The following is an 18232-nucleotide window of genomic DNA, read 5'->3' as shown; positions in this document are numbered from 1 at the left end:
ATTTCTATATATGTGTTTTGAAATAAAAAAAAATTACTTTCATATTTTGAATCGAAAGGATATCATCAATTTATTTTCTTCCTGTTCGGTTTCTTAATTACAATTGTGTATGATAATGGGGGTTGAAGTGAGTAATAGTTATAGAATTAGTTTGAAATCAAGATTCGTGTGATTCTTTAAAGTATATATTTTAAAGTAAAGTAATAGATTTTACGAGTCTCATATGTATAATCGTTTAATAAGTAAAGCGTAACACATTTATTTTAACAATACATAGGAGTGTATTAAAAATAATTGATGTAAACATGATAACATGTGACATATAATGAAGAGTTCGTGCGTGAATTTTGTAACTGTAAGTTCTCATTTTAGAACAAAGACAGCACATACTACACTTACTGAATAACATTAACTATATTTTAAACAAGAAATCATTATAAAGAACAGCTTAATATATACTTAAATCAATGTTCATATATATTTAAAGTTGTTATTTATTTATTATTATTATTATTAATAAATAAATGAGGTGAGCGAAATATTCCAAAACTACATAATACATACAAATACTTAGGCATAAATAATGGAACAAAACAAAGCATATTAATGAATTTTAACATATGTAGACAGTGAAAAGGACTTTTTTTAAAGATTTTTATTTAATTTGAAAACTTAGGTTTAGGTATATTTTACAGCGGACGAAAACCTGACATGGTTTATCCGTCGCTGTCAGTGCTTGTTATACAAAAACTATTAAAGCAGATACAACAGGTATACTTAACAGAAAAACATATGAATCAATGTTATTTAGTAAATTAAATAGTTATTATAGTAAAAGTCAATAGGGCAAAGCTGAACACGTATTAAATTAATTTGTCCCTTAGTGATAAATTCTAAGAAAACCTGTAAAATAAATGACGTTTTCTATCTTTACTAGAAGAGGACATAAAATTTGCGGAACGGTCGAAAAAAGTTATCTTGGTAATTGTCGTTAACTTTTTACCCTCGATAAGTTTGGTATTAGTATCGTGGTAATCGTATTGTATATAAATTAATTTTTTGTATAAATTCTAACAAGTCTAACAACTCTTATCAGAGACACGACGTTCGCGAACGTCACGTTTAGAATGACTCATGATAAAAACGAATGTATTTTTGTGAAAAACACTGACATAATCTGTTTCAAGTTCATTGCCAAAGTCATAAGTTTGCCAAGAGTTGCGATTTAAAGAAACACGCTATGGATTTAATAAGCTAGGATAACTTCATAGTCGAGACTTAGGTACTATTGTTATAGTTGTCAATGTGACTGACAAACGCGATTCATAAATTGAAGCCCTTACTTTATAACAATTTAATTCGAAATTTTCAGTTTAACCCAGAAACCGATTCGTACTCAAGAAAAACAAGTCCAGTTCTATTATTTTAAAAAAACTAAGGAAAGTTTTACAAAATTTTGTGATACAAAAGTTGCAGAGTTTAACAAATGGAATATTTTATTTTTAACTATTATTTAAATCATATTTCTATTACACTAACAAAATACCAGACTAATTAATAAGCAAATTCTGCATTTAATTATATGTATAATGGGTACAAATGTATCCATTATTTATCTAAGTAATGGGCGGTTCCATCTTCGTAGACATTTACTCATATTTCATTTTGCTGGCGAAATTAATAGCTTTTATTGAAATCGGCGCAACATAAAAACCACTTGTAATTAACACCAAAACGAGATCGACATCGATACGCGTTTAATTCTAAAGATCACCGCCGACACGATGCTTTGTCTTTAATTGTTAGTCTTCTGAGGCCTTTAGTGTAGTCACTTAACACCCAAGGAAGCAGACATATTTGGGTACAATTGGCTGAAATTTTTCATTGAGCTTTTAAAATCTATTTTTTTTCCTTATATATCCTAGTGTTACACTACAAACAATTGTATTAAAGATATTGTAACCTATGAAATGACGGCTGGATCAGGTATAAGATTTTTTGCCCCCTTCGAGTCAATTTCGTCAAACAACAAAAGAAATTATCGAATCAAGATTGTTGGGCGTAATATATATTGTATGCAGATGTCCTTACCATTAGCTTTCGAAACTTAATCTGCGTAAAAAGTTGAGATCTCGTCAAAACATTGCTAATGCGTTCCTGTAAATATGACATTGACAGCTGTCAACGCAACATGGCGCCAAAGGTGTAATTAGCTATCAGCCGTATAATCAATAGTCTAGTCTATTTAATTTCCTTTGGTTATATCAGCATACTCGTCATTAATAATCTTTACGCCTGTTTTAAATATTGTGACATAATCAGGGATAATAGATAATCTCGATTTAATGTTTCTGTTACAATCAAATTAACGTGAAGATGTTTTCTTTCTTTGTGGAAGAGTCGCAAAAATCCACGTTGATAATTACAATAAAAATATAGCAACGATCTTCAACGACACGGTTCATTTATTTATTCATATTATATAACTGTTCATCAGTTGCAGACAAAAGTTATTCGCGTGACTTAATGGAAATTTCTAATGAGTGACGAATATTCTGGTCACTGCTCCTTGCCCTATAAGGTAGATCGAATCTGAACGGACTGGTGTTAAACTTCACGGCTGCTGAACAGAACGGTGACTTTCTGTATAATTTCGCCCCGATTTCACTCCGGCTCTGGTTTTCACGACTGATTGAGTTACATCTATATACATTTCATTAGCACAGACCACCGGGTATTTGGTTATTGGCCTTAGAATTATATCATTTTCTTTTTTCACTTGCATTGCTATCGAGATTATATGACTTAGGGCCTGTTTTACAATGTATGGATAAAGTGTCAAATAGCTATGCAACACATAAATTATTCGAAAGATAAAAGTTCCAAATAAGATACTTCGAATTTAATTACGTATAGCGCTATCTGACAGTCGTGAAACGCAAAAATACTATTTATCCCACCAATAAGTAATAAATAGCTTATTTGACAATATTTTTATCTTAAAAATATAGTCTTACTACATAGTAAGAAGAAACGCTTTCAGAAACATTTCTGAAAGCGTGTTCAATCTACCAAACAATTCAACCTTAGTATATTTATATCTGTATTTAATGAAAATTTTCAAAAGAGTTCTCTGAACTTCCTTCATGCAACAATGACGAGATAATCAAATTAAATGCTAAAACTTGAAAACAAAAGATCATATACCATCTCAAAATCTCTCAAAACGGGTTTAAAATTTGACAAGGAGCAATAATTAGCGATATTTACTTTCACTGTGGGTTGACTTTTTGTTGATAACGTGCGGGCTGGGAAAGTATAACCTTGAACTTGATAAACACGCCATAAGTGAATACAACTCATTCAAACTGTCATTGATTGGATAACAATAGATGTATATTGTCAAATGCATCAAGCAATATTGATGCTTTATTTGTTTTACACGTAGCATTAAGTTCGAACACATAACAGCGATACAAAATTGTAGTGACTTATTAGCTACTTAAACGATTATAAACGAAGAAATATATTCAATAATTAAAACGAATTATTCATCATCAATCCTTGTACAGTCGTCAAAATGCACATCTGTCATTTAACTTTCATATTTTAATAGCGTTATTTCGTGAGTTTATTTATAAACAGTGTGCCAATTAAACGCATCTGTGCCAGTGAGACATTAATTGAAAATAAGCCTCGGAACTGGAGTAATCCCTGATTGGCCGCCGACGCACTGCACGTCGAAATGTCAAAGTTATTAGCACTAGGTGAGACACCGATTAGCTTAAAATGCACACGTCCATCATGGGATATCAATATTTTAGTCGAGTTTTTTGTCATTGACAGTTAAGAATTATCATGTAAATAATATTAGTTTCTGCTTCATAATAATATTACTGTGTGAATACATATTCGTAAGTGAATATTACAAATAATATAAATTCCTTAACCTAGTAAATGTTGTAATATTTTCGTATATTTACAAATGTATAGTTAAGTTATATTTTTATAATTATACAACTGCTGATACCTTGTTTTTTTTAAACCTCTCAACTAAGGAATAAGAAACATATTAAGTATGTGGATCTTAAAGCCCTATTTAAAATGCTAAGGTCGATAAACGGACATTTTCTATATCTCGGCATCTCTTTTCGTTATTTAATGTAAGAACGAGAGAGAATAAACACTTTCCATCAGTGTACTAATGTTGCCCTTACAAAAAAAACACTTGATCTTATCTCGCAGAATCAGGGTCTCTACTTGCCATATCAAGTGGTGACAAGCGAAAAAATGTCAACTAATTACCGAGCAACGACAGATGTGCGCAAATGTTTTTCTTCAACGGCGGGTGCCTTATTAGTGGCGGCAACGCAGTGTAAGCGTTTTTGTTAGCGTAAAAATGTATGTGATGCGGGTAATACTGGATATGTTACTAGTAAAACATGGTAAAACATTTATTTATATTTTTTTATTAACTATTATAACATGATGGTAACATGGTAATGGTTGCAGGTGTTAAAAAACTTAAAAATCACGCAATTTAAAAGAATAAAGCGGGGGATTATTGCTAGTTCTTGGGTCTGTGTTCAGTCAAATAATTCATTTAATGTATTTCAGTCTTTAGAATTTATGAGACAGAACAAGTTAAAATATATATAACATAGTCAAAGGTACAGATACTGCACGAAGCAAATAGTAAGTAATTTGTTTCTTTTTCATTTGGAAATATTTATTGGAAATGTGATCAGTTCTTACAAATATATCGTAATCATTAATCAATGACTCATAGATATGAAAGTAAATATAATATTAATAAACATGCAAAATCATTTGGCAAAATTGGAACTTAGTTTTATAGTACAGTTACCAATTACATGCTTAAAATTCCTGCCATTGCCTCTTGTTCAATGGAATTTGATCAATTCTTACAATAGCCTACAATTTAATTTAAAATGTTAAGTCGGTCGTAGTGTAAGCGATTTAATATTATATAGCACACAATAAATATTATGGGTTTTTCCATAGATAAAATCCTATGAGTTTTCGTAGCTACTGTCCATTGTTGAAAAATTATTTATAATAGGTTTTAAAATATAGTACAGTGGACATAACACACTTTAATTGTGTTATGTCGGTGGAACATTCGCCTTCATGATTTAACGTGTATAGAATTTAATTAAAAATTTTTACAATATTACTTAATGTTGGATTTGGTTGTTAGATGAAAAATAGTACGATTTTTATACTTTTACCCCGACATTTTAAAATTTATAACCGCTTCTTCTAAGCGTCTTCCCCGCTGTTACAACAACCGTACAAGGATCGCGCGGTGTCGTGACTAGTGTCAAACAATTCGTCCCGCGGATTGACCTACTGTCGGCGCGTGCGTCGATTTTAGACTTTTATTGTTCCCATTATTCTTAATCGACTGATACAGAATTTCAACTACACAACTCAATCAAAGCAGGTTATCCAATATCTCAGTATCAGATAAAATCAAGATTGCATTGGGATTAAAAAAATAATGTTGTTGGAATTAGAAATGTTTTGTAACTTATTTAAAATTTATTTAATGAAACACGTTTTGTTTCAAGTCTATTTTGTATATTATGAAATTAAACAGTGAAAGAACTAAATGTTATGATATATTCATACACAGGAAACAATCGCAAGTATAGAAGCAATTAGCAAATAATTTAAAATAAAAAAAACTTTAATTATTAATTAAATATAAATTAAAAGAGTTAAAAATTACGTACCACTTGGACATCGCTTATGATCAGTCTTGTGTTCTGTTTAGTAATAAAGCTTTTTAATTTTTAAATAGTGATTCAAATTATTTTTTCATGTTTTTATTTGTTAAATGCAGCGACCTATTATACAACGTATAGCGACTCTAGAATTTTAATAATCCCATTAATATGATAATTATTGTTACACAGGACAGTGTATATAATTATTTATTAATACATTTTAAAAAATTATTTTAACTCAGGATACTATTTCATTGTTGGTTAACAACCCTTAGAAATTAATAATTTATTCATTATTTGTATGTGAGATATAATTTTTAAATTAGGAACAATCAACAAGTCGTCATTTCATCTAATAAGTTTAATCCCATCATTAAAGTGATTGAAAATGTAATGTCAATGTGCCCTTAATACTGCGAATGTGACATTCCCATGTTGGAAATGACTTCGGTCAGCGGGTCACGCCGGGTCAGAACACTTAACAACTCATCACTTTGATGTTGCGATAGATGCTAAGACAATGTATACTTGGAGATTAACTGTAATAAAATCTTAATTAAGACAATCTTAGAGGTTTTTGCGCCTTCCACAATTACTTTTTACTTAGCCTACAAAAAGAAGCTAACATATGGAACATTCTCTATTCCCTAATAAAAACCTAATTACTGAATGAAACTATTTTAAATTTTATTCTCCGTATAACTCCTCAAACTTCAAGTAGAAATAGATACAAAATTACACGAAATCATCTAGTCGAGTTTTGAGCTATTCATGTTTATTTATATAGATAGATTTACTTTATTTTCCTCGATTATTATTCAACTGGAAACATAAATAAATGTGATGGTGCTATAAAATTACTGTAACAACATTGAGTAGTTGTATTATTGCTACGTCTAAAAAAATACATCTTTTTTAGTATTTCTACCTGTAAATCTTTGAAATAATTCGACACTGAATAAATGCGTATTATCTCAAAAAGGTAACAATTACGTTCAAGAGTTCTAGACAGAATCGCCTACTAACACAAGAACGGCGTCGACGCAAGCGCATAGTTTTTGCGCGCCGCCCTAGCTTACATGTTGTCTCGGTAATTGGCTTAACACGCATCTGCCATGTCCCGGACCTCTACTGGCCTACTGTACTTAACTGCGGAAAGCTTTGCTTTATTATAACGTAATTCGTTTTAAGTTTCGCGGTTGATCGAATACCTGGAACATTTATTAATGTATGTTAAACTACCAACCAGCATTCCTCTTTTTTTTAAAGTAACAATCTGCAAACGGGCAGGAAGCTCATCTGATATAAGTGATAAAGTCGTCCATAAATAAGGTACTCCGAAACAAGACGTTGTGATTCAAAAAAATTTGTACTTCATCATCATTTGTACATCTTACATTAGTAGCGTGTTGGACACTCCACTCTAAAGTTTCTAAACCTTCTTTTTCATAAAATTAGTCATTAATAAAACGTATAATACACAATTTGACGTAATAATAAATGGGCATAGCTTTAGGAACATTTTCACATAACATCAACATCCAAGGGACTAAATAAATTGGCTATGAATTTGAATTTATACTACTCTTTCGGAATGTACAGAAATATGGCTCCAGCCTTTACTCTATCCATCACCTTAACTAAGTCATTTAGAACTGTAATTGCGAAATATATTCATCTCTTTCAAGCCGTTTGACATGTGAAAAAGTGGGATAGTGTTTCACGATACAGTTTTGAGTTGCGTTCGATCAACGTCGATTTGAATTAATGATATTCGAAATTAACGACGGGGACTTGCATTTTTGCGTGTTATACAGGCTGTTCTTAAACACAGTAGTAATATATATGATTGTTTGTATCTATGTATTTTAATACCACTCTGTGAGTTTAATGTTTCTTGTTTCTAATAATTTAAGTAAGTAAATTAAAAAAGCAGATAATAATTTATTGTTTTGCTTCGATAAACAAGAATTGCAATACAGAGAGGAAATGCTGCAAGCATTAAATCTTCAGTGCCACAGGAACCAATTTTTAATAATTTAATTTATTTTTTATATTTTACATTTTTTACTTATTATTATTACTGTGTGGCTTTTTGCGATTTTGCATTAACATACTGTATACTCAAGAAAGTTGTCGGTGCATGAAAAAAAATATGTTTATGTGTAACTGTATTTTTCGTTAATGCGTCAATTATTACAAACATTCAAATCGCATTAATACTTATTTATTTATGCCTCATTAATTTGTCAGACTTTGAATTCAGTTTAAATTCCATGATAATCTTTAATACATTTTAGTGTAAAAGTATTTGTAGGTACCTACAGGGGGACTTAACTAAGGAGGTTAAGGACTTATTAAAACCATAAAGACTAGATGATTTTTGACTGACTTTAACTGACAGCGCCAATAAATTATTAAATACGATTAGACTGGTATCTCTTTATATAATTTGATACGTCTTCATATAATGTACAACCCATGCGATATTCGTTATATTAATAACTACCTGCTACTTAAGAAATAAACACAAAATTAACTGTTTCAGAACGCAATATGACAACCAATATAAATGTCAAACCTTTTTCATTATTGACATTATTCTACATTTAAAAACTCTAAAATCCACCATTATCTGAATATTGTTGATACGAAACGTTTATTAAATACGTTCTTTAATTTAAAAGAGTTTACCGTATCGCCGGTATAAACATTAAATGTTTGGCAGTTGAACAAAATTATCATTTTGCATTGGAATTTGTTTTTCATCAACATTCCAATGTTATTTGAAACGGAGACAAAATTCATGGAAATTGGTGCTCTAACTTTAATATAATAATTGATAAAAAAATATAAAGTAATTATATAATTTACTATATATGTATATCTATATAATTGTAAATTCACAAAAAATCAAGTTCGGAACCGGTGCCATCAAACCGATACAGTTCTCATAGTTGCGCGAGAAGTGTACCGTTTGTCAGCCACACGCTAATTATACCACACTGACCTACTCGGCTTTCTTATGGACAGGATTATTCAATTACACATTTAAAATGTTATCTGATGAGTCAATGTTAATAAATACTATCTACAGCCAAGGTCGCATATATCTGTGACCGGAGTCATACACATAGTGTTTACATATTAAAATCAGCATTAGATTAGTGCAGTGTTAAGTGGCTTCAGTGTGCGACTCTCATCCCTAATGTCGTAGGTTCCATTGGGAGGCATAAAGGAAAACATCGACAGTATTATATCAGGCACAGAGGGCTTGCTATTATTATTATTAAGCCTTACTGACACCCAGTATATATTAACACTTATTTAAGTTACATAAAAAAACCTCAATTCTGAAACATAAATAAAACTTAATCTAATACAGCACTTGGCCCGTTTCGGGGTTATCAGCGTGTCCTGTGACACAAAGGCCTCTTCCACCTGCTTCCATTATTTTCTGATGTTAGCTCTTCTTGTCCAAGTTGAGCTTATTACGAAAAACAAATTCTTATACCTAAAACCAAGACCAAGAGTTGTAGCACCGCTGGTTTACATCAACAGATAGCGTAATTTTAAATCGAAATCGGTATTATGGATATTTAAAAAACATCAAGGTTTCCATAGATGAGATCATAAATATTAGAATCAGTATCACATTAGAGAAGGTAAAACTATGTTTATTAAGTAACATTTAAGAAACCTTGTGTAACAATTTTCCAGAATGATGACGTCATTTACACCTCATCTATGAAATATTAAAGTGTATACTAATTAACTGTATTTAATGTTATAATTTTTTGTTGCAGCTTCTGGCCAATAAAGGATTAAAATTGGTATGTGTCCTTGATTTCTAAATATTTAACTAATTATATTTGTGTACATACAGGAGTTATCTCTCACTTAAGAAGCTTTATTAATTCTATATTTAATTTACTATTTAACAGTCATTGTCGTTTACTATACAAACAATTAGAAATTTAGGAAGTTAAGAATCATCGTTCTCCGTAAATAGTTCATTTACTAATGTTATTAAATTCGGTAGCTGACTATATTTTTGTCCATAATAATATATAATGCTGCGTATTTTTTTTTAATTATTTTATTATATACTTTATTTAACCAAATATGGTATTTTTATTATTTTTTATATGGATCTGCCTAGCAGCCTGTGTCTGATACATGTGGCCCATTGCCTCTTACTTTCTACACTATGCGAGCGATTATTGCGCTGGGAAAAGAACCTTTTTTTAATTTTTTTATTATTATATTCGAGGTGGAAATGCATTTTCGCATCCCCTGCCCTAGAAAGTTGCAGGGGTATGTGGGACTCGACCCACACGAAAATCTCTGCTATTCAGAGACTGGGTGAACAATACCCACTAAAAACACCTCGACAAATTCCTACAAAGCCGGCTCCGGGGTCGCTCTCGCATTCTACCGGGACATAAACATCACAATACACTCAAAAACCTTCGTTGCAATATACACTACATTGGAGGTAAAAGATTTGAGAAAAAGAACCTAGAAAAGATAATGTCTTCATTATAATAGTCCGTCACTATAATTCCTATATAGGCGTAAGTATAGCACTATCCGCAGGTACTCGCAAAATCGTCACGTCACAAACATTCCATCGCATTCAGGCATATGTCACGTAGTTGCTCCACTTTCGATATTGTCAAACATTTGTTACTTTTTTTATAACACGACCGGTCGAGCTATTAACATGGTATTTAGAGAAATAACTGCATTTTTATGTCGTGCCGGGCTTGTTAAATTATTATATGACTTCTTACTCTTACTTGAAATTGGTATACTTATAATGTGTGATTATTCATGAATCATATCTGAAAATCGCCTGAACTCAAATTGCTTAAATTACTACATTCAGCAACGAAGCATCTAGAGCGGACTATCTGCTTCCATCGGTTTCTGTCCAGCGCTTCTCTTATGACAGTGTATAGTTTTGAAGACGATGAGTCTTGATTGGTCCATCTGGTTGGTGAACGGCTATATCTTTTGCCTTCTGTGTCTACCATGATCAGTTTCATCCAAGTTCTCATCGCCTTTGCGCACCGTATTTTAATTAGTTACAATTTACAGAGACAGATACATATATATATATGTATAGGTGAAAAGCCTGTGGGAACGTGTAGCTTTATCATGTAAATAGTTCTAACTGCGATATATTAATATGCGTTACAGGACATAAATAACAGTTCGTAATCGGCATGTGCGACCCAAATACTTCGTAACGGATCATTCATGTTATTTTGTGGATATAAAATCGCAAATTTGGAATAAATTGACTTATCGAGATTTCATTTTTTACAAATTTATGAACAATTTGTTTGTAATAAGATTTCGGATTTACGAATGGTGCTAGGGGCGCACTCGTTTACTAAAATTCCAAGATTCTCTGACGCAATGATAATCCAGTGGATACAACCCTGAATGAGTTGCATCCTCGATTTTTATGTTGAATTAGCTGACCCGGCAAACTTTGTATTGCCTCGATAAACTGTTGTATACAATAAACAAAACAAACAATAGGAATCCTTTTTCATTAAAACAAAATAAATCGGTATAAATGAAGTTTTATTATTATTTTCAATTATTACACATGATGTTGCTTACTTAGAACACAGTTTCCTGAAATAAACAGGTACGATACAGGCTGTTAATCAATTTATTTTGATTTTGTTTTGTTTTGTGGTACATAAATAAACGAAGATGATGGTTTTCCGACGTGCGAAGACGCGACGTATAATTGTCCATCATTTTGTTATAGACAAATGCCGGTTTCCACACAATGTTTGCCTTCGCCGTATGAGCAAGTGGTAATTGCGCACATAAAAAGAAAAATCCATTGATGCACAGCCGTGATTAGAAGACACGTGAGAGTCGCTCGCTTAATCCACCAGGTCAACGCTACTCCCAATTTTAAATCATCTTTAGTAGATTCTAGTGACTCTTGACATAGTTTATATTGCCTTTCATATAAGAAATAGTTTATATTTTCTTTAGATGTCCGCCGTTCCACAACTGAGCGATTTTTAGGCCGCACACCACCATTTTGTGGAACCAGCTGCGCACTGAAGTATTTCCGAACCAATTCGACTTAGACTATAGGGCCGGCAACGCACTCCGAGCCCTCTGGCATCAGGTGAGCCTCCTGCCCGTTTGCCCCCTGTTATATAAAAAAAAACAGATTTATTTTCTTTTATTGAGGGCTTTCACAGATGTTACTATTTGAATAAAAGCGTCTAAGGATTTTAAAACTATTCATCAACGTGGTAAATAAAGCATAAAGTATACCGTTGTAACGGTTTACGTTTGGACCCTAATTAACTTCGCCACTCGATAATTTTAGAGGCTGTGTGCCTAATTAGACAGCTATACAATAGTTTACTGTCCTCAAGCAACGAAGATATAACGAACTATATACAATACACACGTACGGTATTTTGAACGACACTTCAATAAAAAAGATGAGCATTTTCCCTTTAAACATAAATTAATTTAAATTTACAACAATGTTTTGGTCCTTGTTATTTTTGGCATTGTATTCTATTGAATCAAGCTAATTTAAATTTGGTAAAGAAAATAATATATATAGTCTGGGATGAAACTAATTGTTGCAAACAGGTTGGTTTTAAAATAAAATAAAATGACGTTAATATCCTTCCTTATTTATTAGTTACAAAATATATTGTACTTATATAGATACTATTGCATAAGAAATATGTCAAATTGTGTCAGTGAGCTATCTGATTGTTATCCACCTGTCATCGGGTCTTTACTTGATGATTTCAAATCTTACGTAAAAATGATATCATCTTAGCGTTAGGAAATGTTATGCTCAGTACACGAATAGAATAATTAAAGGTAGGTTTTCTTTTGTTTTTATGATTTTACATCAGACCGGGTCAAGGGCTTCTGGCATTTTGATTTTCGTTTGTAAAATTGTCTCGTTATTGTAGTTGACGAATTCAATGCCAAAATCAGATTTACCGCTACATATTACTTAATACATAATATTTACATATAAAAATGTAAAAAGAAACAAAAAGTAAAATTAGTCAAAACATTTAACTATGTGACACATAATTTGTCTGTATGTAAGCAAAGCTATCAGAAATAATAGTACGTACATATTTATTTTTTGTAGCATTCCTCTAAAATGCATAGACAATGTGTGAATATGTCTCAAAATGTAAATAATTACAGTTGACTGTTGTATTCAAGTAAAACTTGAACGGGCCCATACTACTAAATCGCGAAAATTTTCGACGTAGATTTGCAATTTGAAAAAAATGTTTCAATAATGATCAACCCACAAAACATGTGGAAACCCTGGCAGAATTTTCCTAATAAGATACCGCTTGATTGACACTAAAATATTTTCTTTAGTTCTAATTCCTCGTCCCTAGCGCGTACCTACATAGCCACATAACGGTATGTAACAACCGGCATACCGCACAGTACATAATGTGTAACACTTCACGACCATGCAAGGTCAACACTGCGTTCGCACATTTTATTCTTGTTTAACGATTTTAAGGCACCTTTTGACGTGTCAATAGAACCAGATGCCCACTGAAATATTTCCGAACTAATTCGGTTTAGGGTCATTCAAAAACAGCCTACAAATTCTGTTTGGGCCGGAATCGAACTTGCGAGTCTTCTGTCTCATTTGGTTCTATAAAAAAACCTTGTCTGAACGTATTTTATCCAGTATTAGTTATTATTATTAACATTAATTCATACATTCTTTTGTTTTCAGCCCTAAGTTTACTTAAAATCTCGAAATATAATTTCATCTATCATCGTATAACGTTCACCTTAATGCACTGGTCTTTTTAATTCAAAATAAAACTAAATATCTAACAACAAACAAAATATCTTTATTCATCTAGGTAAACAAGTACACTTATGAACGATATAAACGAACTGATTAAAACTTACTACCAGTTCGCAAGTCAAGGGCGTAGTGCGGGCAAAAAGAACTGGCAAGAAACTTTCCGCCACTCTTTTCAATCGCCAAGTTTTTAATACAAATTGTTTGAACTGGAGCAAATCAATCCCAAGGATTAGGATCCTTTATGTATTCGTCACATTTATAAAAAGCTTTATTAATTAATTTACTTTTAACTAGGGCTTTGATGTAGTTTTATCACGTTGAACGTCGCGTACATATCTGTCAATCTTCGTTGCATTATTAATATGTAACTAATTGTAGCTATTCCCAAGATAGTATATAATCCTTGTATTCATGATAGTCAAGTTTTCCTTTTATCTCAAGGTAATGTAAGTATCTTAGAATCGGCATGCATAATGCACTCGGTAACAGAATAACAATAAAGACTGGAGATTTATAGCGCGAAGAAACGATTCTAATAACGTCTTTGTTTTCAAACTTGTTTATTCCTTGTAGGTAGATTGTAAATATTACTGCAGTTCGGCAATTCTTAGAGAAGGCAAAAGCACCCGTCACTGGCGACTGTAGAGACACTTGACTCAAAGGGAATTAATTGAATTATCATTTCTGTCAGTAACATGTACTTTGAACTCTTACAGATGATGCCATCGTAGAGCCTACGTAAGCAACAAAACATATCTTCAAATACATCTTTAGCTAATTTCCGATAAACATACAAGACTTATGTACTTCCTTAACAATTTCGTTTCGATTCGTGCCTATATATTTACTAAAACTAAATTTAAATAAAATCCCAATGTCTCACTCAAATCAGATTGCACTGTAGTTCTTACCATATGATAATAACAAACATTATTTGGGTTCAATATAGCAACATGGAGCTCCTAAATACAATTTATACGGCTCAGGTATTCGATTTGTATGTATTTTCCGTGATATTTTATACTTATTCAAGCAGAACTCGGTAGCGGCGTGGGCGTTAATGCGTTTGTTTACACAACTACACGTCCCACTTAGCGATGGTAAACTGAAAACACATCTCTTTGTTTCTGTTCTTAATAGCCTCGAGAGATATAACGCGAAATATGTGGGCAGTAATTTGGATGTCAATTGTTCGAAATTTCGATTGCCAAGCTCGTTGGGTAGCGTTGTTTTATGTTCACCTGGTAAGAGATTCAGATGTAGATACGATTGATATACCTACTGTGATGGTAATGAGGTCAAAGATGGATCAGAATGGATTTCGATTGCCAAGTACCTATAGTTTATTTTTGGTCACCATCGGGTGTAACTATACTGAGTGGCTGTAGCCTACAGTTTGTGATTCTCGACTAGTTAAGCTTATCTTGCATAAAACAAAAAACTATTTATTGTTTAGGCCATTAAACATACAGGAATTTTTAAATCTTCTTTCCAAAAACGAGAATCAATGAATTATTAAACATTGTATTTTAATATAACGTGTGAAACGACAAAAAATTGGTTAATGTAATTTTAGTATATGTTTATATTAAATTGTTCTTTTTTCGTTATATACCTAATCTAACTAATAAGATATATCAAAACAATTTGTTAGTAACGCTACATAGACAGGACACAGATTGCGTTAACCAGAAATAGCTGGCCATAACTTTGTACAATTCACAGTGCAACACCCTTGAAAGTTTATTTTGAAAGCTAAATACGGCGCTCGCGCAACCATATGTTACGACGAATCCCAATGTGTTTGAAGATTCCATTATAGAAGAAAACAATTCAGGTTTACGATTTTCAAAGGTTTGTTTTTAGATACCTTCTGTAGTAAAGTCTAATCAGAACAATATATTTATCGCTTCAATCAGACATTGCAATATCTACTTGCCTGGCTGCCTGCCTACTGCCACTTCGAAGCAGATGCCTATGAAAAAGTGAAAAATGTCAAAAATATTTTGGTTATGTATTTTTGCTCACTCGGACCACATCTTCATATATCTGAGCTAAACTATACAAAAAGTATATACCCTGTCATCATTATCAGTATGTGTTGCCATCTATAAACAGCTACTACAATTACTAAATGAGTCTGGGTATGAGTCCAGAATCGTGCTTTCAAAAGGTTTTCGAACACTAAGTATGTATAAAACATCTCGCCATCAGACACTGGTCGTTCTGTGAGTGGGTAGACTGATTGAGAATGCTTCACATTGAAGAAACAATATTATCTACAAGTGGTATATACTTGTTACATTTTAGTATTATACAGTTTCAAAATAAACCGTGTAAGTTAACATTGCTATCTAAACGTTAGTCACATTTGCCTTGTGATTTCTATTATTTTCTTAAGTAACTTTTTTTATCTGATCCGTTGAATCGCCAGTCATCTCTGAGTAAGAGAGCCGGATAGGCATGCATTCATCTTTGGTATAACTATAGATGTCACTTAAAGAACCAACTACAAATTAAATTTAATATTTCAACGTTGATTTATAATAGAAGCTATAATCTCTTCCGCCTGCAATCTCACTTGTAACTTCGAATACAAATTAGCCTGATTCCCTTGGGTCCCTTACTTTCTTATGTCTGCAATGGAGCTTCATTATGTACTATGGATTTATTTGTCATCCTCAAAAGTGTCATTTACAACATATTTGAATTATATATATATTATATATCTACTAATGTTTACAGAATACATATAGAAAAATATAAAACGTCAAATGAAGTGTAACTTGCACAGATAAAACTATCAATGGCAAATCTAAAATTGCATAGAACACAGATAAATCTATCAATGGCAAATCTAAAATTGAATAGAACACAGATAAAGAATTTCTTCAAAGATAACTTCACCCATTAAACTTTGAACTTTGTATTGCGTGATTTAAATCATTTGTTATAATTGTTTTAACGAACTCGCATAACGTCTGTAATAAAAATTAAATACTAGTCATTATAAGTACTCATGCCGACTTGAATGTATAAACCTTATGACTGCACATTATGGTTTAAAATTACTATTCTAAATTAATTCTACAAAGTTATTTTAAAATCATAAAACACATTACGAAGACAGTTAAGATGATCTCAGAAAGGTGTGTAGATTGCAATGATAAAGTTGCTGGATTTAAATTATAAGCTTGCAGGTTTCTGTAGTCAGGTATAGTCTCCGATAGTATGACATTTATATGTTATTTACATTGAATCTGTCACTTGAACCGAATTTAAAAAATCATATACAGAAATCTTGTTGAAAATAGATAATATTTAAGTTTGTGTTTATTGAGGTTTCTCAGCAGGTGTGTTAAAATTCGTAAACATTATATACTTTTTTCTAAAAATTTCTTACAAACTAAAGTCAATTAAAGTTTTCAATTAATTAATATGCTAATTTTATCGAATAGTAAGAAATGTCATCAAATCCTGTTCAACATTTTTTGAGATATTGGAACATATACAGGGCGTCCCAAAGTATGGGACATAACGGGAAAGTACCTTAAATATCGTAGGGTATTTTACTGAAAAAAGACGTATCTGTTGTACTTAAATGATACAAATGTTACATGAAACAAATACAATTATATATACAAATACTTAGTAAGAAGAGTTTTTAGTTTTTGACCATTCTTTCGATTGGTATCGTAAAAGCAGGGGTGTTTTTTTAAATTTAAGTTGGTTCGATTCTATGAACATAAACTCTTCTTTCAGTAAAATACCATATCCACAATATTTAAGGTACTTTCCCTTCATGTCTTATAACTTTTGGACGCCCTGAATATATCGATACGATAAATAATTCTCAAAAGAGGTTTTTTTTACATGTAAAATCATGTCATATACGAAGGTATATTCAATCACAGAATAAAAAAGTTAAACATTAATATTATCAATCATAACAATAATTATTATCAATTATATTCAAAGTAAGCAATTCAAACTACAATTTATCTCGCAAACAAAACCGGTAGTTACCAAAATTACATAGGTACAATACATAACAATTAGCTGAGCGATTTGAATGAACCCTTTTAAACCTAATATAATTATAGTAGCCGCGATATAAACGCTACCACACCCATTTCACAATGTTTATAAAGCCATATTACTCTTGTATACATTGTTGCTACCGAAAAAATTCTTCAAAATTTTAACAATTTCAAGTCATAACACGCCACAAAATCCGTAATAAAATTTACCGTGCGATGGACTTTATCTCTTAAAAAAGTTATTCTTTCTAAAGTCTTTTCAAAGTTATCTACCGATGGAGTAACATGAAACAGTTATCGAAAAGTATTCGAATATAGGGCATTGTATTAGCAATGACAATAGCTGGGCTTGCAACACGTAATACTCTATGGTGAATTTGTGGTAAATGGTTTTTAACCTGAATATTACGAAAGAGCGTTAGCGTAGTCATTGTTAAGAGTTATTGTAAAATAGAGCTACATGATTGTGTTACATTAAAGTTTTTGACAACCAAAATAAGTTTGGTATAAATAATATATTTCATGTCACACACTGCCAAAGAGCCATGGAAAGAAGCATGCTTATAATAGGAAAT

At 31.7% G+C, this 18232-nt stretch overlaps 1 protein-coding gene across 4 annotated transcripts in view; it reads left to right on the top strand.

The window, feature by feature from the left end:
- Positions 1-18232, top strand: part of LOC110995696 (LIM domain only protein 7) — a 98612-nt gene that overhangs the window by 14847 nt on the left and 65533 nt on the right. For 3 of the 4 annotated variants that reach the window (XM_022262985.2, XM_022262984.2, XM_022262979.2), the window contains exon 2: positions 9560-9586. The exons of the other annotated variant lie outside the window; for it this stretch is intronic. The gene's annotated coding sequence lies outside the window, so the exon portion shown is untranslated. The remainder of the gene's footprint in view (positions 1-9559; positions 9587-18232) is intronic. 4 annotated transcript variants of the gene reach the window in all.

The sequence above is a fragment of the Pieris rapae genome, chromosome 6, assembly GCF_905147795.1.
Source record: "Pieris rapae chromosome 6, ilPieRapa1.1, whole genome shotgun sequence".
NCBI lineage: Eukaryota > Metazoa > Arthropoda > Insecta > Lepidoptera > Pieridae > Pieris > Pieris rapae.
Note: the sequence above shows the minus strand (reverse complement) of the source record. Positions and strands in the feature narration are given on the sequence as shown.